This window comes from Canis lupus, chromosome 7, assembly GCF_011100685.1.
Source record: "Canis lupus familiaris isolate Mischka breed German Shepherd chromosome 7, alternate assembly UU_Cfam_GSD_1.0, whole genome shotgun sequence".
Classification (NCBI taxonomy): domain Eukaryota; kingdom Metazoa; phylum Chordata; class Mammalia; order Carnivora; family Canidae; genus Canis; species Canis lupus.
In genome coordinates, this window is record NC_049228.1 from 80,604,146 (window position 1) to 80,612,077 (window position 7,932).

General features: G+C 61.9%; 1 long non-coding RNA gene across 1 annotated transcript; it reads right to left on the reverse strand.

Annotated features, from left to right (window-relative positions):
• Nucleotides 1-622: 622 nt before the first annotated feature.
• LOC119872629 lies at nt 623-5,778 on the reverse strand. The gene is made up of 3 exons (XR_005362740.1): nt 5,724-5,778; nt 4,009-4,246; nt 623-3,619 (listed from the first exon to the last, which is right to left on the reverse strand). It is a non-coding gene; the product is annotated as an uncharacterized LOC119872629 (long non-coding RNA).
• Nucleotides 5,779-7,932: the final 2,154 nt, after the last annotated feature.

Sequence of the window (7,932 nt, forward strand, 5' to 3'; positions counted from 1 at the left end):
TAGTCAAACACCAGAACCCATTGCTCGGCGCAGGGGCAGCGCAACACCCCCTCGCCCCCCCGCGCCGCCCCCGCGCCCGCTTTGATGGAAATGGCTTTTTACTTTGCCATTTCAGCGTCATCCCTGTAGGAAGGGCACTGTGCTGCCCACAGTGCATTTCCCTTTCATGATGACCCCGGGTGACCCAGCCCTTAGGAAGGGGTGGGGACTGCGAGCCGCTGGGGGCGGGTGGGGGCATCGCAGCAAGAAAGGGGGCACAATGTGCAGGGTCAGGGTCACCGGGCTCCACCCCTCTCTCCCTCCCCCACAGGGACCTGCGAGGGTTCCCAGCCTCCCAGCCTGGGCCCTGGGGGTGCTGGGCGCCCCCCTTCGAGTTCCTGCCTTCCTCACCGGCTGGCTCAGCGCAGCAGGGAGGAGGTGTGACCTGTACTGGGGCTTGAGGGGGCTCGCACAACACCCTCAGGCGGGACACTAGGTGCTCAGTCAACATCGGCTCCCCTCTTACCTCTCTGTTCCCTCAGTAACGTCTAAAATAATCATGGTTATCTACTTTATTTACCTTTTTCCTTTTGTTTTGCTTCTCTTCCTCCAACAGGAAAGTTAAGAGGGAAGGGGAGGGGAGGGAGGGGGAGAGGGAGGGAGGGGTCAGCACACGTCACTTATCCCAGTGATTATCTGAGGCCGGGGCTCAGGGGCTCAGCGGTCACCAGCTCCCACAGGGAAGCTGGGAGAAGCACCGGACAAGGACAGCCTCTTAAATCAGAAGGCGGAGCTGGCCATTTCCCGGGCTGCCGGCGTGGAAAGCTATTCCAGGAGAGCATCCGGCTGCACAACTCTGATGCTGCGTGGCTGGGCCCCTGTCCAGACGCTGCCCACTGACAGCCCACCTCGCTCGGGCCCCCGCCCCCACCGGGCACAACGGGGACCACCCTGGGGCCGGAGGCGACAGAGGACGCCAGCACGTCCCACGCACCAGGAAGAGAGTCATGATTTCAGAGCCAGAGCCTAGAAATGGGGCTTGAGGAGGTGAGAAGGGTTGTCAGGACAGTCCTTTGGCCTGGCGAGCAGGTGTTCAGGGGCCCCCGTGGGTCCAGAATCTAAGGAGCCTGCGCCCCTTCTAGGCGGAGCATGCTCAGAGCACCTGGGACCCTCCACTCACAGCCTGAATGGCCGCAAGCCTGCTTCCAGGCCCGAGTGCACCTCTCCCCAGAACTTTCTTTCTGTCTTTCTTTTTTTAAAGATTCTATTATTTGAGAGAGAGAGAATGAGGGAGAGAGCACAAGCAGTAGGGAGAGGGACAAGCAGGTTCCCAGTGAGCCCCATGCAGGGACTCGATCCCAGGACCCTGGGATCATGACCTGAGCCGAAGGCAGGTGCCTGACCACTGAGCCACCCGGGCACCCCTCCCCAGGACTCAGTGAGGGCCGGGTGCTGCCGGAGTCCCTCCAGGGGTGGTTGTTTGCTGGGGAGGATGGACAGAATTAACCCCTCCAGACTGGGGCGTTCACAAAAGAGACCTCTCAGCCTTTGGGGTGGAGCAGCCAGTGGCGGTGGCGGTGGAAGGGGGGACGCAGCTGTGGGTGGGTGGACCCACTCCCCCTACCAGAACCTCTGGGATCCTGAGAATCGAGTGAATCCAGCTTTCTAGGTCTTTCCGAAGGGATGCTCACCCAGATAGAAGACTAGAGCCCAGTTTATGTTACAATCTGTTAGCTCAATTTCTACGTTTAGACCTGTGACACGGGAACCTCTACTCATGTCCTCCCCAAGCCCTGCGACTACAGGGGAAAGAGCCAGGTAAAGCCACGGTGCCCCTAGGTTTACAAGGGAAGGGCACGGCTGTGGTGCCCTGCGGGGCTGCTGTCTTGCACCGCGACTTCCCCTGAAGTCACCTGCCTCTCAGGGGGCCAGCGAGAAGGGGCTCCCTTCCCCGACCCCGCGACCTAAGAGACTCCTGTGCATTGACTGGGCACATTCAGATAGAGGAAAAGTCTCATTTTCAGCTACGTGAACAGGCCAGCCCAAACCAACAGCAACACGTCCATCCGTCCCTCTCCCGTGGCTACACCCCTGCAAACTACCCTCCACTCCTCCAGCGGCAGGGGGACGGGAACAGCGGCTCTTGGGACCAGAGTGTCACAGACCGGGTGGCTTATCAACCTCTCGGGCCCGGAGCTTGGAGGTCGAGGGTCAGGGCGCCCACACGGTAGGGTTCTGTGGAAAGCCCTCCTCCGCGCCGCGGCCTTGCAGGACAGAGAGCACAGAGGAAGCAAGCTTCCTTGCGACTCTGCTAACAGCACTAGCCCTAGCCCAGGGCCCCATCCCCATGACCCTATCTCGTCCCACTCGCCTCCCAAAGGCTGCACCTCCTCATGGCGTCCCGTGGGGGTGGGGTTTCAAAATCCCACGGGGGCTCCCCCAGTAGCCCCCGGCAGCCCCCCAGGAGGCTGCCACTCCGTGAACGTCACCTCGTCTGAGCACCGCTGTGTCCAGGTGCGAAGTCCCAGGCAGGAGCATCCACTGCGCCAAGGCCGCGGGGCCGGTGTCCTGCTCTAGCTGCTGAGACACGGGAAGGGGGGTCCTGGCCCTCTGAGATCCGCTCGTCTGCTCACCCGCATATTGGAGCTGTGTCCCTCCCAAACGGAGAGTGCCTGGACACTGGTGCACCAAGGCGACAGAGGTCAGGTGCATTCAGTGGGCGTGGCCGAGGACAAGGTCGCCTTGTCATTCCTCTCAGCTGTTCATATGAAAAAGCAGCGCCCTCGTGGCTTCTGATGCTAACAGCAGAGTCCCACGACTCGTTTGGATTTTTCTGTTTCAAAGGCCCTTGTCTATGATTTTGGGATTTTTGAGAATTTCCTGGACAGTTTCCCATTTTCAATCCCTCGTTACCGCTGCAAAGGAAGGCCCGATGGGTTTACCAGAACTTAGGAGGCGGCTTTCCGAGCCTTTCCGGGCCACTGGTTCTCTGTGCGACCTTGAGAAAACTTACCTCGACTCCCTAAATCTCTATTTGATCATCTGGGAAGCGAGGGGGTGGGTGACAGGAGGCCCGGGATGTCTTTGTGCGGTCACAGGGCGCGAGCTCACGCTTCCGCGGCACAGAGCACTTGCAAGGGGCCTCATTTCCCAACCAAAGGCCGCCCTCGTCTCTTTCCAGGACTAACGTTGCCCAACACGCGGGATGTGCGTCAACCAAGGCTGTGTGGTGGAATATTGTTGAGGCTGACACGAATCCAGATCCAGAACAACCCACCCACGACGCCATCCTATAGGAAGCACACAAGGCAGCAGCTGGGATTGCTTCCCTTTTTGTCTTTCCAGTGCGAATGCGCTCACTGAACATTGTGTTCTCATGCACACATGTGCACGCCCACACGCAGGCCGGTACACGCATACCCGCTGGCCTGTGTTGCCATCAATGTGCTTAGGGTCACATATGGAACTATCTCTGCAAAAAGCTTTATTTTTCACGGGTTTTGCCTTCATCGCAGACACAGGACGAGTTCTTGGGCTTGCTTTCTGTTCCCAGCCTTTCGCTTTATTCTCTATGCTGTAGAGCGACCTGCCCACAGACGTGCCAGCGAACATCTGCCTACAGAAGAGGATCTGGCCAGGCCTGTCGAGACACCAGACCATTGGTTCTCTCTGGGGTGATCATCTTCTCTCCCCTCCATCCCACTGCCCTCTGTGGAGGGACATGAAAGAGGGGGAGTGGAGGTGGGGGTAGAAGGTGATGAAGTGAACACTTGCGGGACCAACCACGAGTAGGTATGTGTATCTGCTTCTCAAGTGTGGTCTGAAGATAAATTCAATCTCCATGACCCCAGTCCATGCTGCATGCTTGGGGTACCCTGTCTACATGCATGTGACCCAGTCGCAGAGTTTCCCCACCGGAACAGAGCTCCTTGAGAATCTTTGCAATTCTTCCCGAACTGACACAGGGCCTGGCCCCCAAGAAGGTCTTAACAGACACAGCATTGATGAAGAATGCCGCCTTGTACTTACACTTTCCCATCGGCAAATTGCTGTTCTGTGTAAATTCATTGGATTGATGAGCTCACAGTTGTCTCCACTCATCAGGCTCGGAGGCTGAGGCACAGACAAATTGAAGATGTAGTCCTGGCCAGAGGTGGGGGAGCAGGTGAGGAGTATTCCCCGCCGGCTCGAGCTTGTCCGGAAACTGCCTGGAGGACGGGGGCTCCTCTCTGCCTTCGGTAGACCGGAGCTCAGCTTCTCAAACAGCCTGGTTAGTTGGTCCCGAAAAATTTTCAGAAATCATTCTAGAACCTTCGCCTTGGTCTCTCCACCATATCAGTATCTCCTTTCTATGCCAATTTTTCTCCTGATGACAGCTCTTCTTGCTGCCCCAGGAGACCATGCTGCTGGCAGACCCAGACCCAGATCATCAAATGCCAACACCAAGCCAGCGGGGAGATCCCTCTCTGCCCTGGTCAGCAGGCGGTCCACCCTGCTTCCCTTAAGTCCTGTCTTATCCCCCTCACCACCTAGCCCAGGATGCTAATGAGGGTGGAAGGGAGGTGTAGCCAGGGAAGCGGGCCGCACACTTGCAGTGCTATTTCACTCAGGCAGGTCCAGCGATTCATCACTGTCCCCTCCTGTCCCTCCCTAGCTCTCCTTGGACTTCCCTTGGCATGTGCCCCCGACCCTCTCCAACCCTCTAGGAGGGATAATGATGGTGGTCATAGCTGCTAGTGCATTCCTCTGTTCCCCACCTCACTCCCATCACCATCTGCTACTCCCCCTCACCCTGACGTAGATGCCTTCCAGAGGCTTCCATGGTAAAATATATTGTCAAACCGCACTAGCCTTCCACTCCGCCAGGAGCTAGCCATTGGCAAGGACCTTGTCCCCAGGACCAGATAGCCAGTCTAGCCTTAGCTTTGGTGTCTGGGTCTCCTGCCCCATGCCACATTTTCAGAGGGCCGCACTGGGGCCTGTTTGCTGATGCATCTCTCCCCCAAAGATCAGGAGTCCACTGGGTAGGGTCAGTGAATAAAATAAAGGATACCCAATTACATTTGAATTCCAGATAAACTGCAATAATCTTTTAGTTTAAGTGTGCACTTGAGATATGCTGATAGCAGAAAACTTGTTATCTAAAATTCAAATTCAACTAGGTATCTTGTATTTTCACTTGCTAAATCTGGTAAGCGTCAAGATGGTCAAGGGGATGTGCTCACTTGGAGCATCTCCTGGGTACATGGGACCCCACCTAAAGAGCCCTGAACCCACTTCTAGGGCCTCTGCAGTTTCCTTTCCTGTATGTCTGGTTCCCCTTTGTGTGTTCACGCCTAGGCCTCAGGAGCAGCCTGGAGGCACCAGTTCTGGGCTGGGGATGGAACCTGGACAACAGGCTGGGCGTCCACACATGATCTGGAAGTCAGTCCCTTGTGGGGAGGCAGGAGCCCAGGGTGGGGCAAAGGAGGGGCAGACCACAGGCCAGGGGCCACCCGCAGCAGGCCATGGGCCTCCTCCCCACCGCAGCCCCCTCCTGGGAGCGGAGCTGTGCAGTGTGTCCCTGTTACACTCCCCAGCTGCAGTCACATGCACACGGGACCGTGGGGTCCCCTGAGTGGGGCCCCCTGGAAAGCAGCCTGTTTGCTGGCCAGGTTGAGGCAGGGCCGCGGTGATGGGCTCCCTGGGGCTCTGCTATCAAGACACTGCTGGGGGGCAGCCCGGGTGGCCCAGCGGTTTAGCACCTGCCTGCAGCCCAGGGTGTGACCCTGGGTCCTGGGATCGAGTCCCACGTCGTGCTCCCTGCATGGAGCCTGCTTCTCCCTCCTCCTGTGTCTCTGCCTCTCTCTCTCTCTCTGTGTTTCTATGAATAAATAAATAAAATCTTTAAAAAGAAAAAAAAAGACACTGCTGGCTTGATGGGTCAAGAGCGGATCCAGACCTGGTGGCTCGTGGTCCTTACCTTGGCGGCCCCGGCCACAGCCCTGAGCTTCAGTTTCTCCCGAGATGAAACCAGGGGGGCTCCCGGCTCTTGGGTGGTCGTGAAAACTACGTGTGATTCGGCAAAACCGGGGAGCCAGCGAAGGATCGGTGGTTGCCAGGGGCTGGGGCGGCAGATGGCTCGGGCCGGGGCAGCGAGGCCCGCGGGAGGGCGCAGCGGGTGTCCGAGGGCGCGGACGGGAAAGGGCAGGTGCGGCCCGGGGGCGGGGGCGGGGGGGGGGGGGGGGGGGCACCGGCCTCTGCCCTTCTGCTCGATTCTGCTGTGAACCCAGAACCGCCCCGAACACTAGGAGAGCAAGGAGCGCGCCTGTCTCCAGGCAGGAAGCGCTCGGGGCCCGGCACCGGGAGGGCTGGCCTCAGCCACGCAGGTGTCCCAGGTGAGCCCCGGGACTTGTCCCCAGGAGGGGGGGGGCTCCCCGGTCGGTCCCGGGCCCAGGGGCGGAGGCCAGAGCGGGCCGGGCTCCCAGGCGGGGCGCCCCGGGAGGCTCGGATTGGGGGACGACCGCGCTGGGCCCCCGCCGCCCGCGTCCTCGGCGGCTCCGCGCGGGGCCCAGGTGGGCGGGGGCGGGGCGGGGCGGGGCGCGCGGCGAGGGAGAGGATGGGGCCCGCGGGCGGCCCGCAGCGACCCCGTGTGGTCGCCGCGCGCAGCTGCACCGCGCGGGGAACAAAGCGCCGACCGGGGACGGGGCCCGGCTGCTGGGGGCGGGGCCCTGCGTGGTGGGGGCGGGGGCCCGGCTGCTGGGGGCGGGGCCCTGTGTGCTGGGGGCGGGGGCCCGGCTGCTGGGGGCGGGGCCCTGCGTGGTGGGGGCGGGGGCCCGGCTGCTGGGGGCGGGGCCCTGTGTGCTGGGGGCGGGGGCCCGGCTGCTGGGGGCGGGGCCCTGTGTGCTGGGGGCGGGGGCCCGGCTGCTGGGGGCGGGGCCCTGTGTGCTGGGGGCGGGGCCCGGCTGCTGGGGGCGGGGCCCTGCGTGGTGGGGGCGGGGCCCCGGCTGCTGGGGGCGGGGCCCTGTGTGCTGGGGGCGGGGGCCCGGCTGCTGGGGGCGGGGCCTGCGTGCTGGGGGGCGGGGCCTGCGTGCTGGGGGCGGGGCCCTGTGTGCTGGGGGCGGGGCCCGGCTGCTGGGGGCGGGGCCCGGCCGCTGGGGGCGGGGCCCGGAGCCGGGCGTGGAGAGCAGGAGCGCTGGGCTCCCGCGCTGTGGCCTCCGGGGGGCCCCCGGCTCCGCACCCCGTCCTGCCCGAAGGGAGCTGTGCTCGTGGCCTCGGCTGCTGCAGAGTCCTCGGGCGGGGCACACGGGGCGAGGGGCCTGTGACACCCCAGCCTCCGGGCAAGGCCGCCCCGCGCCCCTGAATTCCCAGCGTGCGCCCCGAGCAGCCGGGAGAGATCCGCCTGCGGAGAGCTGGAAGCCAAGACGCCGAGGAGCGCGCCGCCGTGGAACAGAAGCGTCCGCTCACTTAGGGAGCTCCAGGAGAGCTGTGCGAGAGCAGAGGAGGGACAGAGCGGTGGCCCCAGGCTCCCCCACCCCCAAGGCCTCTGATTTGCCCTGAAGTTAGCAGAAATGCAGAGGAGCACATCCAGGGTTCCTAGCACACAACCTGGAGACCCCCTGCCCCGTTGCCATCTCCAGAGCAAGGGGGACCTCTCCTGGCCAGGACTCTAAACTACCCTGTCGCTCTTTGTGGCCAAGGGCCCTGCCCTGCCCTGCCCCCAGAGACCACCCCTTGTCCAGCACTGTCTCGGGAGGAGGAAAGGCCACCTCCCTCAATAAAACAAAACCCAGAGCTGCCAAAGTTGGCAAACGGAGAAGATTCTGGTGAGGATGGGCCACGGGTGCTGCCACTCCTGCTTCAGGGCTTCCACCCAAAATTGGGCATAAGACCTCTCTCGTAACCTCCCTGCTCGGCTGAGCGCGGGCTGGGACATCCACTATGGCCCTTCATCTTTCCTGCATGACCCACATC